We start from the raw sequence: 23,744 nt of genomic DNA on the forward strand, positions 1-23,744 counted from the left end.
TTTCCCCCTTCACCTACAGGCACGTGAGTAATTTTTGTTTTGAAAACAAAGGGGCCCCACATAGCTACTTTATGGCTCAGAACAAATGTGCATCAAGTGTGTTCTGCATTCTACCCAGTCCAAATAGTTTCCCAACAGGAATTCAAACACAATTTCTCTCTCTTTCTCTCTGTGTGTCCGTCCGTGTCCCCGAAGGGCATTTTTTCAAACTGCCCTGAGTTATTATGCGTGCACGCTGCATTGTGAAGTGATGGCTGGCAAGAGTTGGGTTGTTGCCCTCCGGAAAATCCTTGAAAGCCTCATATAACAGGATGGCTTTTATCAGAAGAGCCTCTTGTTTAACAAGTGCCATGGTTACGGGCCTCCCTGAGCCGATGATATTTGCACTCAGGAAACCACGCAAAGAAAACAGGATTTGCATGGCTCCGTCTCTGCTGCCCCAAGAATTCCAGGAAGTGATTATACTTTATGAAACCGTCTGTGCTCTTGCTAGATTGTCTATAGCTTTCTAAGGTCACGCTGTATCACGCTGCGCTCCGAATGCCCTTTGTGTAACGAAGAATGTTTGTGAGCCCAAGTACAGGCTGTATTGTTTTCCCTGCTATTCGGTTCGGAAGGCCCTGTGTCGGGAGCCTCTTTTATGGAATTGACATGAAGAATCCATCATGTGCCCATTTTGGCAGAGCCCTCGGGCAGCGTTCAGCGGAGGGCTGTCCATCATGTCCACTTGACAGGGTGTGCAAAAAGTCACGAAGTCCCGCTGCACGGTGCGAGGGTTCGGATGACAAGAGAGTTCAATGGGCAGGCCCTGTTTGTATTGCCGGTTTCCTGTGGCATTGACCATGGCAAGCGAGGGAAGGTATGTGTCCCTGCCAAATGTTGCATTCCCGTTTTGAGGAAAAGAAGAGTGACAATATGTGCAAAATACAATTGCACTGCCGGGATTCCCATGTGAGGAGAAACAACATTGTTTAAAGCAGTGTTTCTCAACTATTGTGCCGTGAGACATGGTCAGGTGTCCTGTGGGAAAATTAAACATGGGTCCCCAAACTACGGCCCGTGTACCGGATATGGCCCGTGGAGGCCATTTATCCGGCCCGCTGCCAGCTGCCTCCATCCAAACATAAACATTCCCCTCACAATCCTTCCAGCTATCAGCGACAGGAAGAGGGGAGGCACATGGAATGCTCACTGACCAATCACCTTCTAGGATTCATCCCAACCACTAGCAATGAACCAATAGCAGGCCACCTCTCACCCTCACCCAGGAAGGTCCCCGCTCGGGCTGCTGTGCACTTGTCATTGTGTGGCTGTGGTGAGTAGTTGAAGTGCTACTCCTCCCCATAGTCCCGATTTCTAATCCTGGTCAGGACTGGAGGTAAATGTTGCCACCACTAGATGAAGCCTCAGCCCAGGTTTCACACTAATTGAGTATAAACACATTTAAAACCTATATTATTAACTATATGTATAATATGTACTGTGTTAGAGTGTCATTTTATGTCATTTGGGTTGGTGGTGTGCCCCAGGATTTTGTAAATGCAAAAAATGTGCCGCAACTCAAAAAAGGTTGAAAATCACTGGTTTAAAGAACAAGGGCAATACAGTCACTTCCCACCAACACTATGGAACCCGCAGTCATGCGATTTACATGACTGCAGGGGATTGTGCAATCCAGGGGTGGGTTCTGGTTTTCCTGGCTGCCGGTTCACTCCTTGATGTGCCATGTGTCCCAGAGTGCACAGTGCTAAAAACACCAGCTTCTGTGCATGCGCAGAACCAAAAAACAATCATTAAGTATTGTACCTCTTGATTCTTGACAAATGTATCTTATACGTATCATATATTTACATTGAGAGCATATGCACTAAAGACAAATTACTTGTGTGTCCAATCACACAGAATCCTGTTTTGTTCTGTTCCGATCCGATCCGTTCTGTTCTACTCTACTCTACTCCAGTCTATTCCACTCCATTCCATTCTATTCTATTCACATTTGCATGATTTCAAACTGCTAGATTGGCAGGAGTTGGACAAGTAACGGGAGAATGGCATGAGGAATGATTGTTGTGCCCTTATTGTGACACTTTTATGCTAAAGGTTTGATCCATAAGAAACATGCTGGTTTTTAAGGAGTTGTTCCCAAAGGTGCTTTTTCCAAAAGCTTTCTTTCTTTCTTTCTTTCTTTCTTTCTTTCTTTCTTTCTTTCTTTCTTTCTTTCTTTCTTTCTTTCTCTCTCTCTCTCTCTCTCTCTCTTTCTTTTATTTATTTGATTTTTTTATTGCCGCCCTTCTCCTTAGACTCAGGGCGGCTTACAACTTGTTAGCAATAGCACTTTTAAAAAAAACAGAGCCAGCATATTGCCCCCACAATCCGGGTCCTCATTTTACCCACCTCAGAAGGATGGAAGGCTGAGTCAACCTTGATCCGGTGATGAGATTTGAACTGCTGACCTGCACATCTACAGTCAGCTTTAATGGCCTGCAATCCTGCACTGTACCTGCTGCGCCACCTTGGCTCCTTTTTCCTTTGATAATGTTTAGCCTCTCGTCCAAGAAGCTTCTTCAATTCTTCATCTTGCTTCTTCCAGGTGCCTGTTGGAAAAAACATCTTTGGGACAATCATGACCTGTGACTGTGATCTCCACATATATTTTTAAGGTGTCATTGGTGCTATCTATGGTCATTTTCCATAAATTTTTCCATAAATTTTTCATTTTTCTTTCTTTCTTTCCTGGTTAATGTAATTTTTATATGATTAAATGTATCATATCTAATGTGAACCTGCAAAGTTGTCTTCAGCTGCTGCTGTCATCAACAGGACCATCATATGAGTGTTTTTGGACAGGAGGTACTATAATCACATTTGGCAGTGAGGGCAAATTAACTTTGCACTTTAGGAAGAGAGATTGAAATCTAAATTTCCTGCTTTAAGCCAACTGCCTTGTATTATTTTTTCCTCTTTCTTCTCAGGAAGGGTAGGAATTCTGAGCATTTCAAACAAGCCTCTCTCTCAACAAGATTCATTTCTGTAGTCAATAATATCCAACCTAAGGCAGTAGTTTTTGATATTCAGCTTCAAAACTCTTAAAAATCAATTAGCCCAGTTTGATATTAATATACCTATTCATTTCTGTCCCCAGTGGTTTGGTTTTTTAAAAATTACCAAATAAAGTTTGCCCTAAATAAAGTTTGCTCACGTTAGAGAAACATCTTTCAGCTGTGGCGAGGGGGGCATTCGCTCAGGTTCGCCTGGTGCACCAGTTGCGGCCCTATTTGGACCGGGAGTCACTGCTCACAGTCACTCATGCCCTCATCACCTCGAGGCTCGACTACTGTAACGCTCTCTACATGGGGCTACCTTTGAAAAGTGTTCGGAAACTCCAGATTGTGCAGAATGCAACTGCGAGAGCAATCATGGGCTTCCCTAAATATGCCCATGTCACACCAACACTCCGCAGTCTGCATTGGTTGCCGATCAGTTTCCGGTCACAATTCAAAGTGTTGGTTTTGACCTATAAAGCCCTTCATAGCACTGGACCAGATTATCTCCGGGACCGCCTTCTGCTGCACGAATCCCAGAGACTAAACAATGTCATTTGGCGGGACCCAGGGGAAGAGCCTTCTCTGTGACGGCCCCAGCCCTCTGGAACCAACTCCCCCCAGAGATCAGAGTTGCCCCCACCCTTCTTGCCTTTCGTAAACTCCTTAAAACCCACCTCTGTCGTCAGGCATGGGGGAATTGAGATATTCCCTTCCCCCTAGGCTTATAAAATTTATGCACGGTATGTCTGTATGTATGATTGGTTTCTTAAATTGGGGGTTTTTTTACATTACTTTTAATATTAGATTTGTTCATATTGTCTTTTTACTGTTGTTAGCCGCCCCGAGTCTACGGAGAAGGGTGGCATAAATAAATAAATGAATGAATGAATGAATGAATGAATGAATGAATGAATGAATGAATGAATGAATGAATGCAACCCAGAGGTGGGTTTCAGCAGGTTCTGATCAGTTCCGGATAACCGGTAACTGAAATTTACAAATTCTGACTGCCCTTGTCCCCATCTATTCTCAGCTAATTGTGAGGAAATGTGGATTTTGCAGAAACCTTCCGCTGGAGTGGGGTGAGAAGTGGTAAAAAGTGGAGGGATTTTGCAATCTTTTCCCTGTCATGTCCACCAACCCTACACCACCCCCCACCAAGTCACCCCCATAGAACTGGTAGTAAAAAAAAAAATCGAATCCCATCACTGATGCATTCTATAAGCCTGTTGATCTTTAAAACTTACAAAAGACCTCACTGAATTGTATATATATCTTCTGATCAACTAGAAGTCGGGTCTATTTACATCATTTAAAAAGCCAAACCAGATTGAAAGAGCACCTGTTCCCTCCAATTAGAGACATTCAAGAAAACACCTGGACAATGCTGAGACACTGATTTTTTAAATGATGTATTTCCTGCCTGTTGTGGTTAGCTCTGGCCCAGCTCCTGCCCCAAGGACTGTGGATGTGGGGGAGACATCCACATGCTGCAGGCCTGTTTTGCCCCTGGTGGAATCTGCTGATGAAGGCTCCTCTGACCAAGAAGACATGAGTGACAGGGAGGAGGAGAGTGTGGCAGACAGCTCAGAAGGAGATCAATTATCTAGCTCCTCCTTGGATTCAGAACAAGAGTTAATGATTCAGCCATGCATGCGGAGAGCGATGCATAGGCAGCAACAACTGAGAGATTATTACCAAAGAAAATGAGGCCACCTGTGGTTGGGTGGGGCTGTGGTAATTAGTGATTAGCAGCCTGTGGGTTTGGCCATTGTGGAGGATTATCTGATCGTTGTGTTTCGTGACTGCTTTACTGACTTTGACCTTTTGTGTGCTGATTTTTCCCCGCTTTGAAACTAAACCAGAGTAAAGTGTGTTTCACTTTGTGAAAGAAGAAGGACTGTGAATTTCCTCACAGCTGCAAGCTAAGTATCACAGAACTGATAAGGGACTTGTACACATTACCAGTTTGTTTGGAGACAGGTGCTCTTTGCTATACCAAAAGAGGGCTTAGTTTAAGTAACTTTTCATTATAAAGAACATTGTTTTGAATTTTCAAACGTGTGTGTGTCTGAAATTTGTATCTGTGAATTTTTGGGAGAAGTCTACCAGAGAGCCCGACAGAACACTGCCCCTGGTCTTCTAAACGCAACATATAAGGAGAGTTTTGCAGCCACCCATTCTGGATCTGAGGATCATAAAAGCGATTTGGGTAGACTGCATGATGTTTTTGGACCACATTTTTTATAATCTTGAGTGCCTCTTTGTCTGCGTGATTTGACAGAGAGCTCCTTGGATGCTGAACTTCTTTTGGTAGTCCAACAAAGTAGAAGCTTTTCCTTTTTTTTAAAAAAATGGGATTTTTTCTGTCATTCAACACTTTTAATTTTTTTTAGTGATGTCTATTTTTAACCCCTTTTAACAGTGCATTTTAATATACTGTCTTATTTTTTTACTGCTTTGCTTTTCGTTGATGGATATCAATTTATTGCATGTTGCCTAGAAAAGAGTTGCAGAGTGAATGTGACATTTTATATGTATGTCTAAATAAACATTTCTTGCTTATTCATAATAAACGGCGAACTCTCTTCATTGGCTTTTTTTATATTTTGAGTCTCAAAACACAAGCAAAGTCAGTGGTGGGTTGCTGTCTGTTCTGACCAGTTCTCACATACCGGTGGCAGAAATTTCCGTCCACTTGAATTTGTCCAGCACCTGAACTGGTTGTCCAGTCACCGTGGTCAGCAAAGAATCCTCTTCACTTGCACTGCGGCTTCTGCACATGCACAGAAGAACATTTGTCCAACATTCCGATGTGAACCATTAGGGAAGGTAAGTGGAACCTAGCCCTGAGCACAGTGATTGCCTGCCAAAATTTTTACTGCCACACTGCGGGCGTGGCTGATTTTGTGGGTGTGGCTTGATGGTCATGTGACTGGGAAGGAGTTGCTTGCTGGCCATGAGATCAGGTGGGAGTGGCTTGACAATCATGTGACCAGGTTGGCTTAAAGGTCGTGTGCCTGGGATAGGAGTGGCTTACCAACCAAGATAAGTTTTCAAATAGGTGCTTGGACTCTTTTTCAGTTGATTAAGTCACATTATTTGAATAGCCAGAAAAAGGACCAATGATAGACAGCATTGTTTGTTGAGGAGCACAGTAACATTTTAAGATGTTGTACTGAACCCACAAGGTACACTATGATAACAGATTAGGCAAGTAGCTCAATTTTCTTTAATTGCTATAAAAGTTCAGTTCTAGACAGAGATTAAAATGGTTAAAGCATTTATGGGTAAAACACACTATTTAATTGTTTCCTATTTTAAAAGTAATTAAGGATCGTACTAAGGTACTAGAGAAGGAAGAACAATTAAAATGTATTGTATTCAATAAATAGTGCATAAACTTACTACCGTCACTGCGTCCCCCCCCCCCCGTGGGAGCAGCAGCCCATTGCTGCTTGAGCATAATAGTTATGAATTCCACAGTCCAGTTCTTAACATTCTTTTTCAAAAAAAAGCACTTTTTTAAAAAAAGTTATAAACCAGCTTCTTGTTTAAAACTATATACCATGGTTCCAAGTTTTACACCCGGCCTCCCTTCTTAATGTAACTTGATTTTTATTCTTTTTGTCGTATCCCCTGCTGAATTTTATCTTTCTGGCCCATTCCTCTATACAAATTATGCTCCAGATAAGAATGTATCTTTGCTAGTTAGATTACACTTGACATAAAATCTTTAAGTAAATTATTCTATGTAATGAAATAGGCCTAGAGAAATATCATTTGCATGTAAGCTGCTCAGGGAATTGCGTGCAAACAGACTATCAAGAGTTCTAGCCTGGATGGAAAAATAACCCAAACATGTTTCTATCCCAGTGGGAGTGAAAGTAACAGCAAAGTTTATATAGCAGCTAGGAAAAGTGTGTTTGTTTGTGTGTTTCAGGAAAATTAAAAACAGACTGCTGCTAAAAGTACACATTTAGATAAGATTCTTTCAACATGGGATACCTCTTGGGGAGGATTAGTTGTATATCTTCATTATTCAGAGTATGTCCATGTTTCACAAAACACTTCGCAGTCTGCATTGGTTGCTGATCAGTTTCCGGTCACAATTCAAAGTGTTGGTTATGACCTATAAAGCCTTTCATGACATCGGACCAGAATATCTCCTGGACCGCCTTCTGCCGCACGAATCCCAGCAACTGGTTAGGTCCCACAGAGTTGGCCTTCTCCGGGTCCCATCAACTAAACAATGTCATTTGGCAGGACCCAGGGGAAGAGCCTTCTCTGTGGCGGCCCCGGCCCTCTGGAACCAACTCCCCCCAGAGATCAGAATTGCCCCCACCCTCCTTGCCTTTCGTAAACTTCTCAAAACCCACTTCTGCCGTCAGGCATGGGGGAATTGAAATATCTTCCCCAGGCCTATATAATTTATGTATGGTGTGTTGTGTGCATGTTTTTAAATTATGGGCTTTTAACTTCGTATTATTAGATTTGTATTGTACATTGTTTCTATCACTGCTGGGAGCCGCCCCGAGTCTACAGAGAGGGGTGGCATACAAATTTAATAAATAAATAAATACCCGTTGCAACCGAATCAGAGATTGATAATCTACCACTATCCCCTGTATCTGTTGGGTTGATCAGAAAAACTCTAGAGTCATGATGGTGAACCTAGGGCACCTGTGGAGCATGTGGAGCCATATCTGAGGGCATGCAAGGAGTTGTCCTATGTCAGCTCCAGCATGCATGTGCACGCTGGTCAGCTGATTTTTGGCCTTCTGGATGGCAGGGGAGGCTGCTTTTGCCCTCCGCAGGATTCAGGAAAGCCTCCAGAGCCCATAGAAGGCAAAAAACGGGCCTACCGGAAGTTCAGAAACAAACTTCCGGTAGGCTTGTTGGGTTGTTTTTTGGCCTTCCCTGGCTTCAGGAAAGCCTTCTGAACTTCCGGTAGGCTGTTAGGCCTGTTTTTTTGCCATCCACAGGCTCTGGAAGCTTTCCAGAAGTCTAGGGAGTGTGAAAAACGGCCCAATGGGTCTACCGGAAGTCCAAAGGCTTCAGTAAGGTGTGTGCGCATGTGTGGCATGTCCAGTGAAGGGCTGCAAACATTTTTACTACCAAACTGTGGGTGTGGCTTATTTTGTGGGTGTGGCTTATTTTGTGGGTGTGGCTTATTTTGTGGGTGTGGCTTATTTTGTGGGTGTGGCTTACTAGCCATGTGAGAAAGTGGGAGTGGCTTGATAATCATGTGACTGGGGGTGGTTTAAAGGTCATGTGATTGGCTTGAATGTGACCAACTTGACATCACTCATGTCAAAGGTTTGAATTAGGATTAGGGTGCCTGGCCTCTCCATGCCTCAAAGAGATACAATTTCCCTATCTATTTACTATTACTGAACATCCAAAATACTGTATGCTATTTAATTCTATGTATATATGCCACGTGTGTACATACATATTACACACAGGCACACACAAAAATATATTATCTACTGTTGTGATTCCGTCTGAGGCCCCTCAGGGAACGGCTGATCCTCTGCCGGCTTCCTGCTCAGAGGGGGAGGATGAGGAACAGGAGGTTCAGGCAGATGGGGAGGAGGAATCTCAGGCTGAGGGAGAGGGAGGACAGCCAGAGTCCCCCAAGGGGGAGCTCTCCCCAGCAAGCAGCCTGGATTCCTTAGATGAAAATGCACAAGCAATAATCGATCTCCGGCAGAGAAGAGCAACACAACGAAGGGGACAATTAGCCAGGTACTTTCAGCACTAAAGAGGCAACAGCTGGGTTTGGGTGTGGTGCTCTCTGGAAAGGCTGAAAAGGCAGACCCACCCTTCCTGGCTTGTGGAGTATTATCTTTGGGAGTCCTGGGACCTGGCTGTGATCTTTGGCGTCTTGGAATTCTGGTTTGTGACTTTGAAACCTTGGGGGGAAAAGGTGTGGGTCTTATTCTCTACAGTGGTGGGTGTGCCAGCAAGAAGTCTGCTGTATTGTCTGGCCATCAGGACTCTGCTGTGAAGTCTCATAGCCTGCCTGTTGGGAAGAACAGGTTTTTCTCTGTGTTTATTTTTCAAACTATAAAGTGCTTTTGCTTTTACCAGCGTGTCTGGCTGCTTTTTCCAGTTGGTGTTGAAGTCTGGGGGCACCCAGACAGAACAATCTACTATATAAACTCTATGTGTATGTACACACACATACACACGCATGTACAGCTTATACACATTCAACCTCATTTACTGCGACAGGAAAAACACATCCAGAGCCAGCGGTGGGCTATGAACCGGAACACTAAATTGCACACAGAGCCGCAGGTAAAACCTCGCCAAAGCACAGGCACAATTTTGCTACTTACACAGGTGCAGCAGCAAAATCACGCTGGTCCCACAAGAACTTATGAGCCGTGAGGGCGAGTGCAATTTAGCGTTCCGGCTTGTAGCCCATCGCTGCCCGAGCCCAGAAGAAGAAAAGAAGAAAAAAATTCAATTTTTTCCCACCGGTTCTGTGTACCTGTAGGAGCCCATCACTGGGCATGTCAGACTGCAATGTGTGTGTGTGCACAGGCGCAGGGGGGAGGGCATTGCATTATTTATTTATTTATTTATTTATTTATTTATTTATTTATTTATTTATTCATTCATTCATTCATTCATTCATTCATTCATCCATCCATCCATCCATCCATCCATCCATTCATTCATTCATTTATTTATTTATTTATTTATTTATTTATTTATTTAATTAGATTTGTATGCCGCCCCTCTCCGAAGACTCAGGGCGGCTAACAACAATGAAGAAGACAATGTAACAAATCTAATATTAAAAAATAATCTAAAAAATCCCAATTTAAGAAACCAATCATATAAACAAGCATACCATGTATAAATTCTATAAGTCTAGGGGGAAGGGAAAAATTTCAATTCCTCCATGCCTGACGACAGAGGTGGGCTTTAAGGAGCTTGCAAAAGGCAAGGAGGGTGGGGGCAACTCTGATATCTGGGGGGAGCTGGTTCCAGAGGGTTGGGGCCGCCACAGAGAAGGCTCTTCTCCTAAACAATGACATTGTTTAGTCGACGGGACCAGGAGAAGGCCAACTCTGTGGGACCTAACTGGTCGCTGGGATTCGTGCGGCAGAAGGCGGTCCTGGAGATATTCTGGTCCGATGCCATGAAGGGCTTTATAGGTCATGACCAACACTTTGAATTGTGACTGGAAATTGATCGGCAACCAATGCAGACTGCAGAGTGTTGGAGTAACATGGGCATATTTGGGAAAGGCCATGATTGCTCTCGCAGGTGCATTCTGCACGATCTGAAGTTTCCGAACACTTTTCAAAGGTAGCCCCATGTAGAGAGCATTACAGTAGTCGAACCTCGAGGTGATGAGGGCATGAGTGACTGTGAGCATTGAGTCCCGGTCCAGATAGGGCCGCAACTAGTGCACCAGGCGAACCTGGGCAAACGCCCCCCCTCGCCACAGCTGGGTGCAGGCACGGGCATGTGCGCTATCATGCACGCCCTTTGGGCACCTGAGCAAAAATAGGTTCTCCATCACTGCTCTACAGTGTGTGTTGTTGATAGATTGCCAGCAGTTGCAATTTAATATTCTGTTAGTACACTTTGCTTCCTGTTCATTTTCGACCAACAGATTCCCCTAACAGACCCCACTGCAAATAAATTCACCTGCATTTTTGTCTTACAAACAAAGGCAACCACAGTAACAAAAAAACTTTTCTCCTGCAGATGCTGTTTATTTGGCTAGGACAAAAGAATGCGGTTAGGATGGCAGTTCCTTATCATTTCACATCACACAGCTGTGGGGCCCTTAATTCCTGTTATTTCTCAATGTAACATTCTTAGACTTTTGACAGCATTATAATTTGTGGTGTATTTTCCTGTTGCCATTTTTTATTGGCTCTTATCTGTCCGCTCTTTTGAAGTCTTTCCCCCTCCCGCCTTAATGCAAATGGGGAAATATTAACTTTATTGCACTGGCATATCATGAAAATATAAGTTGTGGGGTAAATAGAAACATAAAAACATAGAAGACTGACGGCAGAAAAAGACCTCATGGTCCATCTGGTCTGCCCTTATACTATTTCCTGTATTTTATCTTAGGATGGATATATGTTTATCCCAGGCATGTTTAAATTCAGTTACTGTGGATTTACCAACCACGTCTGCTGGAAGTTTGTTCCAAGGATCTACTACTCTTTCAGTAAAATAATATTGTCTCACGTTGCTTTTGATCTTTCCCCCAACTAACTTCAGATTGTGTCCCTTTGTTCTTGTGTTCACTTTCCTATTAAAAACACTTCCCTCCTGAACCTTATTTAACCCTTTAACATATTTAAATGTTCCGATCATGTTCCCCCTTTTCCTTTTGTCCTCCAGACTATACAGATTGAGTTCATGAAGTCTTTCCTGATACGTTTTATGCTTAAGACCTTCCACCATTCTTGTAGCCCGTCTTTGGACCCATTCAATTTTGTCAATATCTTTTTGTAGGTGAAGTCTCCAGAACTGAACACAGTATTCCAAATATGATCTCACCAGCGCTCTATACAGTGGGATCACAATCTCCCTCTTCCTGCTTGTTATACCTCTAGCTATGCAGCCAAGCATCCTACTTGCTTTTCCTACCGACCGACCTGTTGAAAGAAATTTCCTACCGACCGACTGTTGAAAGAAATGTCCACCTGGGTTTAGGTTCCAAGTGGGAAGAAAGACACTGGAAATATGGTGGTTGTTTGGAAAGATGGTTTAATGGTGGACAGGACCCAGGGGTGGGCTACTGCCCGGATGGGATGGGGAACGCAGTGGGATAGCAAAAATGGAGCTCCACCCCAGAGCACCCTATTTGCACTGAAAGATGTTGAAAGAAAATGCAGGGCATCCTGCATAAGCCACACCCACAGTGTGGTAGTAAAAAAATTGGTAGTCCTTCACTGACAGGACCACAGGGTTTTTAAGGTCCTGGACAAATGAGCACATGGGTGTGTGAGAGAGTATTTTTATACCCTGTCTTGGACTCGGGCTTTGAGCTTCCTATTCCTGTGACAAGCTATTGGCTGTTGTGGGGGTTCTATGTATATTTTCTAAGTCAAACTTGGTTTGACTTTATTTATTGCTTTATTGGCCACAAGATCATATGCTGTAACATTCTACCTGTCAATAACTACTTCAGCTTCAATTGCAACAACACAAGAGCAAGCAACAGATTCAAACTTAATATTAACCGCTCCAAACTTGACTGTAAAAAATATGACTTCAGCAACCGAGTTGTCGAAGCGCGGAACTCATTACCTGACTCAGTAGTGTCAACCCCTAACCCCCCAACATCTTTCCCGTAGACTATCCACGATTGACCTCTCCAGGTTCCTTAGAGGTCAGTAAGGGGCGTGCATAAGTGCACCAGTGTGCCTTCCGTCCCCTGTCCAATTGTCTCTCCTTATGTCATTTATCTTTTCTTCCTTTCAAATATGTTCACCTATACTTTTATATCTTTTCTTCTATTCTTTTCTTTAGTTATATTATTACATATCTATTCTCTTCAATATGTATTATGTATTGGACTAAACAAACAAACAAACAAACAAATAAATAAATAAACAAATAAATAAAAACTGTGCTGGGTTTTGTAATGAAGAGGCATGTGTTCTGAAAAGAGGGTTGGGTAATACCTATTATGGCTTAATGGCTTTGTCCTGGTTTGGGTCTCCAGTGAGGGCTAATCCCATCACCCTGGAGCTGAAGGCCTTTTGTTTTGTAGATAAGATGGCCCAGTCATTGTGGGGCTATTAACAAAGGAGGGGGCTGCTTTCCAAGAGCATTTTTCTCCTTTTCTCATCCAAGGAGGTATAATATTCTCCCTTTTAATATTTCCTAGAATATTTCATTATTCTGGGGGAAGGGGGTTTGCTAACTTTCTGCAACACTATTGATGGACTCAATTTAACTGGTATGGAACAATGCAGAGGTCCTTTCACTCTGTGTTTAGGATGCTTGGTCTGGTTTATATTTCAATTTCTTATTTGACTGTTGTGCACAACACCCCTCCTACATTCATTCTTGAAATTAAGCATGGTTCTCCATTTCATGAACGCAAGCAAATTCATTATCAATAGTATTTCAAGCCATAGTTTACAAATCTAGTTCTTGATGCCGTGAATTTGACACCCATGTTTTAGGATGAGGAAAGAAAAACTTTTCCGCACTTCATGAATAATTAAGAAAGGACCAATGAGCTTTTCCCCCTCCTGCTATGCTAAATTGATCTGTTGGAGAATTTCATTTATTACCTACTATGGTGTAGCAGTTAAGTATGATGTCAAACTATTAATACCACCGACAATGCTGCTACCCTTCAAAAAGACCTTGACCACGTAGCAGAATGGTCTAAAACCGGGCAACTTCAAATCTCCACCACTAAATGCTCTGTCTTACACATTGGTAAAAAGAATCAGAATATTAAATATAAACTTGGAGGAATTGAACTTATTGATAACCCTCAATCTGTCAAAGACCTTGGAGTACTCATATCCAATGTCCTAAGTCCTAGAGCCCACTGCAACAACATTGCCAAAAAGACTTTAAGAGTTGTTAACCTAATCCTTCGCAGCTTCTTTGGTAATTTTGAACTGCTAACAAGAGCTTACAAAACTTTTGTCAGACCAATCCTAGAATACAGCTCGCCTGTATGGAACCCACATTGCATATCTGACATCAACACAACTGAGAGAGTCCAGAAATATTTCACAAGAAGAGTCCTTCATTCCTCTTCTCACAACAAAATACCTTGAAATTCTTGGTTTAGACAACTTACAACTTCGTCATCTCCGTTCATAAAATCATATACTAAAATGTCCTACCTGTTAACAACTACTTCACCTTCAACCGCAACAACACACGAGCACGAAATCGATTTAAACTAAATGTCAACTGCTCCAAACTTGACAGCAAAAAATACTATTTCAGCAACAGAGTAAGCAACGCCTGGAATGCACTACCTGATTCTGTGGTTTCTACTTTTAACCCCAAAACCTTTAACCTTAGACTATCTACAATTGACCTCTCCTCCTTTCTAAGAGGTCTGTAAGGGGCGTGCATAAGCGCAACACGGTGCCTACCGTCCCTGTCCTGTTGTCTACTTTTTATCATCACTTATCTAATGTTTTATATGTACAAATTATCACCCTATAATTGTTTGACAAATAAATAAATAAAATAAATAAATAAAGTTACAATGAGAATTTGAAGAACAGATTCAAATTCTTACATTTGTCCAGTTGCTAAGTCATGTTCAACTCTTTGCAACTCCACCCATGCCAAGTGGCGCCCCTTTGCCCCTCCACTATCTGTTGGAGTTCGTCCAAATTCATGTTCATTGCATTGATGACACTATCTAACCATCTCATTCTCTGCTGTCCTTTTCTCCTTTTACCTTCAATCTTTCCCAACCTCACTAAGTCCTCTCTTCTCATTTGGTGGCCAGAGTATTTGAGCTTCAGCTTCTGCATCTGTCCTTCCCAAGAACCTTCAAAGAAATCAGGGTTGCTTTCCTTTAGGATTGACTGATTCGATCTTGTAGTCCAAGAATCTTGCCCAACAAATTCTCATCTTACCCAGATGAAGTGACTTTAGCTTAGTCACTTTATTTCTCACCCTATCTCACAATGTCATTATGAGGATGAATAGAATAGGATAGAATAGAGTGGAATAGAGTGGAATGGAGTGGAGTGGAGCAGAGTGGAGTAGAGTAGAGTAGAACAGAACAGTAGAGTGGAGCAGAGTAGAGTAGAGTAGAGTAGAGTAAAACGGAACGGAACGGAACAGAAGAGAATGGAGTGGAGTGGAGTAGAGTAGAGTAGCGTAGAGTAGAGTAGAGTAGAGTAGAACGGAACGGAACGGAACAGAACAGAACAGAACAGAACAGAACAGAATGGAATGGAACAGTGGAGTGGAGTAGAATAGAGTAGAACAGAACAGAACAGAATTTTTATTGGCCAAGTGTGATTTGGGCACACAAGGAATTTGTCTTTGGGGCACATGCTCTCAAAGAAAGAGTGGGATATAAAGGCAATGCAATAATTTCTACTCACATGCCTGCTTTTCTGTCCCTCTCCTCCCCATATAAATTTGATAACTGGTTTATTCCTGATCGGCATGGGACTCAAAGATTTTCAGAAAAAGAAAAGTGTATTCATAGTTGTTGTTTATAAACACACCCTTGGTGGAAACACAAAATATTGTAACATATTGCTTTTTATGAACCGGTTTCAATTGAATTGCTGCCTGCTCTTGAGTGAGACAGAAATTTTCATCCAACAGTTCTTAAACAGAATTCATTTGCTTTAGTAGGAAAACAAGGTTGATTTAATACTAATATTTGGCTCCTTTTGCAAAAAACATGGCTGGAGTACAATTCTAGCCAAGGAAATTAAACTGTAATGCAATTACTTGGCCAGCAGGGGGCAATCACGACCTTCAGTAAGGCGAAATAGTATGTTTGTCTCTTATCTTTTTTTATGCTGAAGAAATTTGAGGCATACCTACAGCAAGAGCCAAGAACAGGAACAAGGCCTTCATCCAATATTTTGCATTTTGGGCAGACAAGCTCTGAATCTTTCTTTGCCCTTAGAACAATCCCCCTAAATCAGTGTTTCCCAACCTTGGACACTTGAAGATATCTAGACTTCAACTCAAGGTTGACTCAGCCTTCCATCCTTCTAAGGTCGGTAAAATAAGGACCCAGATTATTGGGGGCAATATGTTTACTCTCTGTAAACTGCTTAGAGAGGGCTGTAAAGCAATATGAAGAAATGAGTTATAGCTCACACAAGCATTCTGCGGAGTCTGCCGAGAGGGGCGGCATACAAATCTAACTAAATAAAAAATAAAAATAAAACTAAATAAATAAAAAATAAAAAATAAAAAATAAAAAATAAAAAATAAAAAATAAAAAATATAAATAAATAAATAAATAAATAAATAAATAAATAAATAAATAAATAAACAAATAAATAAATAAATTTGCCTTTAATGAAACTTGCTGGTTAGTGTTGTGATTCCGTCTGAGGCCCCTCAGGGAACGGCTGATCCTCTGCCAGCTTCCTGCTCAGAGGGGGAGGATGAGGAACAGGAGGTTCAGGCAGACGGGGAGGAGGAATCTCAGGCCGAGGGAGAGGGAGGACAGCCAGAGTCCCCCTCGGGGGAGCTCTCCCCAGCAAGCAGCCTGGATTCCTTAGATGAAAATGCACAAGCAATCATAGATCTCCGGCAGAGAAGAGCAACACAACGAAGGGGACAATTAGCCAGGTACTTCCAGCACTAAAGAGGCAACAGCTGGGTTTGGGTGTGGTGCTCTCTGGAAAGGCTAAAAAGGCAGACCCACCCTTCCTGGCTTGTGGAGTATTATCTTTGGGAGTCCTGGGACCTGGCTGTGATCTTTGGCGTCTTGGAATTCTGGTTTGTGACTTTGAATACTGAAACCTTGGGGGAAAAAGGTGTGGGTCTTATTCTCTACAGTGGTGGGTGTGCCAGCAAGAAGTCTGCTGTTTTGTCTGGCCATCAGGACTCTGCTGTGAAGTCTCATAGCCTGCCTGTTGGGAAGAACAGGTTTTTCTCTGTGTTTATTTTTCAAACTATAAAGTGCTTTTGCTTTTACCAGCGTGTCTGGCTGCTTTTTCCAGTTGGTGTTGAAGTCTGGGGGCACCCAGACAGAACAGTTAGAAAAGAGATTTCCAGTCTTCTGATTTTTGCCTACCATAGACTAGCTGCAAGGCTTAGTTGGAGTTTGGTTTCTTTCATTAAGCCAATGCACAGGAATAGAAACAAAAGGTCTTTTGATTCTGTAGTGTTATTCAAATGAATTGACATTAATTGAAGTGTCCTTCTTCTGGCCAATGGTATTCCGAGGCAAGTGAATCACTATCAATGGGCTGATTTTGGTAGAGTGTTCACATTTTTTTTAATAGGCGAGAATGAGCAAATGGCAATCTTCTCATTCTCCAGCTTTTGTGCCTCTTTTTTACAAAGCAATGCTGGCAAGGGCTTGCTTACAAGTAGGCAGGAATTAGAAAAATCTCCTAGGCACCAAAGACATTTTAAAACAGGACAGAACAGGGGTGTCAAATGCGTGGATGCGTCACCCACTGTTGTGGTTAGCTCTTGCCCTGCTCCTGCCCCAAGGACTGTGGATGTGGGGGAGACATCCACATGCTGCAGGCTTGTTTTGCCCCCGGTGGAATCTGCTGATGAAGGCTCCTCTGACCAAGAAGACATGATTGACAGGGAGGAGTAGGGTGTGGCAGACAGCTCAGAAGGAGATCAATTATCTAGCTCCTCCTTGGATTCAGAACAAGAGTTAATGATTCAGCCACGCATGCGGAGAGCGATGCATAGGCAGCAACAACTGAGAGATTATTATCAAAGAAAATGAGGCCACCTGTGGTTGGGTGGGGCTGTGGTAATTAGTGAGGCTGCTATAAATAGCAGCCTGTGGGTTTGGCCATTGTGGAGGATTATCTGATCGTTGTGTTTTGTGACTGCTTTACTGACTTTGACTTTTTGTGTGCTGATTTTTCCCCGCTTTGAAACTAAGCCAGAGCAAAGTGTGTTTCACTTTGTGAAAGAAGAAGGACTGTGAATTTCCTCACAGCTGCAAACTAAGTATCACAGAACTGATAAGGGACTTGTACAAATTACCAGTTTGTTTGGAGATGAGTGCTCTTTGCTATACCAAAAGAGGGCTTAGTTTAAGTGAATTTTCATTATAAAGACCATTGTTTTGAATTTTCAAACGTGTGTGTGTCTGAAATTTGTACCTGTGCATTTTTGGGAGGCCACCCCCAGCCCCATTTTAGGCAATTGGAAACAGTTGCGATACATCATGTGACGACAATGTTTCTTTGCGACAGAGGCATCAAGGCAGGGATGGGGAACTATGGCCCATTTAGGACCTTGAACTTCATGTGTTGCCTCAGGAATTCTGGGAGTTGAAGTTCAAGTCATAATGGGGCCATAGTTCCCCACCCCTGGATTAGAGAATACCAAAAAAGCAGAGGGACTGATTTTTTCTCCCAGTGATTCTGGGGAGAAAAAAAAAACTCAAGCTTTTCCTCTGAAAATGCCATTTGCAACAATCCCCAATAGATCCAAGCAATATTTGCTAACGGGCAGATAAAAAAGGCAGCCGCACCTCTAGGCATTAGATAGCTGTAGGCAGTGAAGGGCTACAAAAAAATTTAACATCACTCTATGGCCGTGGCTTATTGTGTGGGTGTGGCTTGACAATCACGTGCCCAGGGAGTGGCTTAAAGATCATGTGACTGGGTAGGAGTGGATTACAGACCAAGATAAGTTTTCAAATAGGTGCTTGGACTCTTTTTCACTTGGTTAAGTCACATTATTTGAATAGCCACAAAAAGGACAAATCATAGACAGCATTATTTGTTGAGGAGCACAGTAACATTTTAAGGTTTTGTACTGAACCCATAAGGTTCAGTATGATAACAGATTAGGCAAGTGGCTCAATTTTCTTTCTTTGCTATAAAACTTCAGTTCTAGATAATGATTAAAATGATTAAAGCGTTTATGGGTAAAATATTTCCTATCTTAAAAGTAATTAAGGATCATACTAAGGTACTAGAGAAGGAAAGACAATAAAAAAAATTATTAAGTATTCAATAAATAGTGCATAAACTTATTACCCCCACTGTGTTGTCGCCCTCCTCCCCGTGGGGGCAGCAGCCCATTACTGCCTTTAGGAGTCATTTTGTTGGCCCTGGATGATAGTAACCCTAAGCTTTCTATCATACAGAAAGAGTAGTAGATCCTTGGAACAAACTTCCAGCAGACGTGGTTGGTAAATCCACAGTAACTGAATTTAAACATGCCTGGGATAAACATATATCCATCCTAAGATAAAATAGTATAAGGGTAGACTAGATGGATCATGAGGGCTTTTTCTGCCCTCAGTCTTCTATGTTTCTATATAGAAATGCATTAGACAGAGATAGACTGTAATGTACACCTATAGCATAAATGTACAAAAATCTCCCTTGACACCAAATTAGCTGCACTGCTTAAGATCCAGTAGGATGCACAAACAATCTACCTTTTAGTTCAGTGATGCTGAACCTATGACACAGGTGTCGCAGGTAATATGTTGTAGAAAATAATCACGTACCCCTCTCCTAGAAGAATGAAATATTTTGGGAAACATTTTAAAAAAGGCAGAATTTTATATTTCTCTCTAAAGAAGAAAAGAAGAAACATGCTCTTAAAAGAAAGAAAGCAGAATAAATCTCCCTGCCCCCAGCAGATACTAAGGCCAGCTTTTAGAAATACAGATTGATAATCCATTCAAGACAGGATATTTTGAAACAAAGGCAGAATAGTAGGATTACAAGCAGCCATAAACTAAGGTTCAACACAGGAAAAAGCTATTAAACCACAATGGGAATTGCCCAACGTCCTTTCAGAACACAAGCCCTTTCATTGCACACCCTCAGAAACTTCAACCAAACTTAGCTCAGACAAACACCGAGAATTTGCATTTTGCCTATAAAACCAGCTACGACCCCTACATAACCCCTGCATGGAATCTGACAACAGCCAATAGAATACACGTTCTTGCACAGGAACAGGAAGCTCAAATGCAAAGCCCAAGAGAAGGTATAAAAATATTCCACTCTCAGTTCCATGTGGTCAGCTGCACTGGAACCACAAACATGTGGTCCTTGTTATGTACAGCCGTATGTACTGCAGATTTGCATAGCCGCTGCTGACAGGCTAATCTAGCGGCGGGAGAAATAAAGTCAGTGGCCAACTATACAGATGCTTATAAACTGCTGACAATTTGTCTTGCAAACAGCCAGGAGAATAAAAGGTGCTGAACTTTTCCCATGTCTCATTACGTCTTGTGTGCTCACATCTAACAGTCTCATTCATTAATAAATGGACCCTCTTTCCAATCAGCTTCCAGCGTCCATTTTGTCTCCAGTGCCTTTCAGTGCCAGTTTGGAAATGAACCTGATGGATATTTCTTCCCACAATCCCATGCCATTTTTGGTGATACACCAGGTCTTTGGACCCTCTGGAATCATGTTAACAGGGCCTTGCTTTCATGGAGTCTCTGAGACCTCTGAAATTCACACAAGAACGGGATGCATTTGCCCAGGTTCGCCTGGTGCACCAGTTGCAGCCCTATTTGGACAGGGGTTCATTGCTCATAGTCGCTCATGCCCTCATCACCTCGAGGTTCGATTACTGCAATGCTCTCTACATGGGGCTACCTTTGAAAAGTGTTCGGAAACTTCAGATCGTGCAGAATGCAGCCGCGAGAGCTATTGTGGGGCTTCCTAGTTTTGCCCACGTTTCCACAACACTCCGTGGCCTGCACTGGCTGCCGATCAGTTTCTGATCACAATTGGTAATGACTTTTAAAGCCCTACATGGCATTGGACCAAAATACCTCCGGAACCGCCTTCTACCGCATGAATCCCAGCGGCTGAGTTGGCCTTCTCCGGGTCCCGTCAACCAAACAATGTCGTTTGGCGGGCCCCAGGGGAAGAGCCTTCTCTGTGGCGGGAGGGTTAGGGTTAGGGAAGGGGAGGGGCCCGGCATCTGGACTTGGCCCACCCACCCTAGGGAAGGGGAGGGTTAGGGAAGGGGAGGGTTAGGGTTAGGGAAGGGGAGGGTTAGGGTTAGGGAAGGGGAGGGTTAGGGAAGGGGAGGGTTAGGGTTAGGGAAGGGGAGGGTTAGGGTTAGGGAAGGGGAGGGGGAGGGTTAGGGTTAGGGAAGGGGAGGGTTAGGGTTAGGGAAGAGGAGGGTTAGGGAAGGGGAGGGTTAGGGACGGGGAGGGGCCCAGCATCTGGACTTGGCCCACCCACCCTAGGGAAGGGGAGGGTTAGGGTTAGGGAAGGGGAGGGTTAGGGTTAGGGTTAGGGAAGGGGAGGGTTAGGGAAGGGGAGGGTTAGGGTTAGGGAAGGGGAGGGTTAGGGTTAGGGTTAGGGAAGGGGAGGGTTAGGGAAGGGGAAGGTTAGGGTAAGGGAAGGGGAGGGTTAGGGTTAGGGAAGGGGAGGGTTAGGGTTAGGGAAGGGGAGGGTTAGGGAAGGGGAATCAACTCTGGAATCAACTCCCCCCAGAGATTAGAATGGCCCCCACCCTCCTTGTCTTTCGCAAGTTACTCAAGACCCACCTATATCTCCAGGCATGGGGGAACTAAGACATCTCCCCCAGGCTTATTATATTTCACGTTTGGTGTGTATATGCTGTATGGTTTTTAATTGTTGGGGTTTTTATATATTTTATTATTAGATTTGTCCCATTGTTATACTGTTTTTTATTGCTGTTGTGAGCCACCCCGAGTCTTCGGAGAGGGGCGGCATACAAATCTAATCAAAAACAAAAACAAAAACAAAAGCAAAAGCAAAAGCAAAAGCAAAAGCAAAAGCAAAAGCAAAAGCAAAAGCAAAAGCAAAAGCAAAAGCAAAAGCAAAAGCAAAAGCAAAAGCAAAAGCAAAAGCAAAAGCAAAAGCAAAAGCAAAAGCAAAAGCAAAAGCAAAAGCAAAAGCAAAAGCAAAAGCAAAAACAAAAACAAAAACAAAAACAAAAACAAAAACAAAAACAAAAACAAAAACAAAAACAAAAACAAAAACAAAAACAAAAACAAAAACAAAAACAAAAACAAAAACGTGCTATCTGTTGTGGCCCGTCGGCATCCCATTCAACTGATCACAGATTCTGAGAATTGAGAGATGGGTGTGGCTTGGTATCCTAGGTTGGAGAGGATGTGGGGTCAGAGGCTGAAAGCAAATCAGGGCCTGTAGCACCTCCAGAGGTGCCCATGAATGAATCAGGGGAAGAGGAAGAGCCTCTTTTTGATGCTAGGGTACACAGAAGTGTCAGAAGGCAGGAGTATTTGAGGAGGAAGAGGTCTCTGCATGAATAGATCTATAGAACACTTGGCCACGCCTTTTGGCTAGTTAAGGGTGAGTCTTGTGACAAGTGAATCGAGGAAGCCAATGTTCGAATATGAGGGATGGACGATTGGATTGTGCTTGTGGACCATTTCTGTGATTTACAAATTAAGAAACTGAAAACTGTGTCTCCAGGCTTCCTGCCAATTCAGCGTGAGTCATGCTAGTTAGAGACTGAATCAAAGAAAATATTTGGGGAGTTTTGGAGACTTTAATTGATAGCTGCAATGGACTGAATTCCTGCTTTTATTGAGATATTTTATACAATGTAACTTTTTGCTAGTAAACTATTAGAAGTTATATGCTTAAAAATATATATGCTTGTCAACTCTCTCTGTGTGAGAGGACTCATCATTGGGGCAGAACAATATCCTGTTATTTTTGGAGGTTACAAGAGCAGGAGCATTTTCTGAAGTTTCCAGATCTCATGCAACCCGAAGATGTTGCGGATAGCCATTACTAAAAACATTTACAGTTACGAGTAGTCCTCGACTCATGACCATAATTGGGCCCAATATTTCTGTTGCTCAGTGAGGGATGTGTTAAGTGAGTTTTGCCCCACTTTATGACCTTTTCTGCCACTGTTGTTAAGTGAATCGCTGCAGTTGATAACTTAGTAACATGATTGTTAAATGAATCTGGCTTCCCCTTTGACATTGTTTGTCAGAAGGTCGCAAAAAGGGATTGCATGACCTTGGGACACAACAACGGTCGTAAGTATGAACCAACTGACAAGCATCTGAATTTTGATTCCATGATCATGGGGCTTTGTATCTTGATGGAAAGATTGTGTGAAAAGCGGTCGTAAGTCATTTTTTCCAGTGCCATTGTAACTTTGAACCGTCACTAAATGAATTGTTGTACGTCAAGGACTACCTGTATTTAAGTGTTTATTAAATAATGTTTATTAAATACAGGAAATAGTATAAGGGCAGACTAGATGGACCATGAGGTCTTTTTCTGCCATCAATCTTCTATGATTCTATGATAATTTGTCATAATTTTAGTCTTTGTCATAGTTTTTAGTCTTTATCATAATTTTTCCCTTTTCGGTTTGGGGTATGTGTGTGTGTGTGTGTGTGTGTGTGTGAAAGAGAGAGAGAAAGAGAGAGATGTCAGCAGAGTCAAGGTAGGCATTTTCCAAATCTTTGAATTGAGCCCAAAAAATTTGCCACCACTTTCTACTTTGATTGGCTGCAGTTGTGTTTATTTCTATTTTTTTGCTTGAATACAGGTCCTGTGTGGTGTTACGGATCTATCTGAATAATTTCTGGCTTTCATATTTTCAAAGGAAAAGCTAGGATGGTTTCATTGTTCCAGCGTGTTAGGTGCAAGCTGAGGTCTTAGCAAGGTCAAACGAATTAAGCTGGCAAAATACATTCTGTGTTCCTTCCCAGTCATTTGAAGATTCTTGCACGTTACAGCCGAAACAGGGCAGAGGGGGAAATGGCTCAGCTCCTGCCTTTCCTTTTTTAAAAAAAAAAATACATAGTTTTTTTCATTTTTAAACAACACAATAGTTTAACACAGTTCTACACCCGTTTTTGTAGTTTATTATTACTTAATAATTTGCATTATACAATATACTTTTGCTTGATATGTTTACAGAGTTCCATATTTTGGTCATTTCTCATTGTTTCACAGTTTTTTCTTTTTCTTAGTCTAATTGTACCATCTTTTGCATATTTTGTAATATTCTGGATTATTTTGATCTTTGAGTTCAATA

Source organism: Erythrolamprus reginae, chromosome 3 (assembly GCF_031021105.1).
Source record: "Erythrolamprus reginae isolate rEryReg1 chromosome 3, rEryReg1.hap1, whole genome shotgun sequence".
Classification (NCBI taxonomy): Eukaryota; Metazoa; Chordata; class Lepidosauria; order Squamata; family Dipsadidae; genus Erythrolamprus; species Erythrolamprus reginae.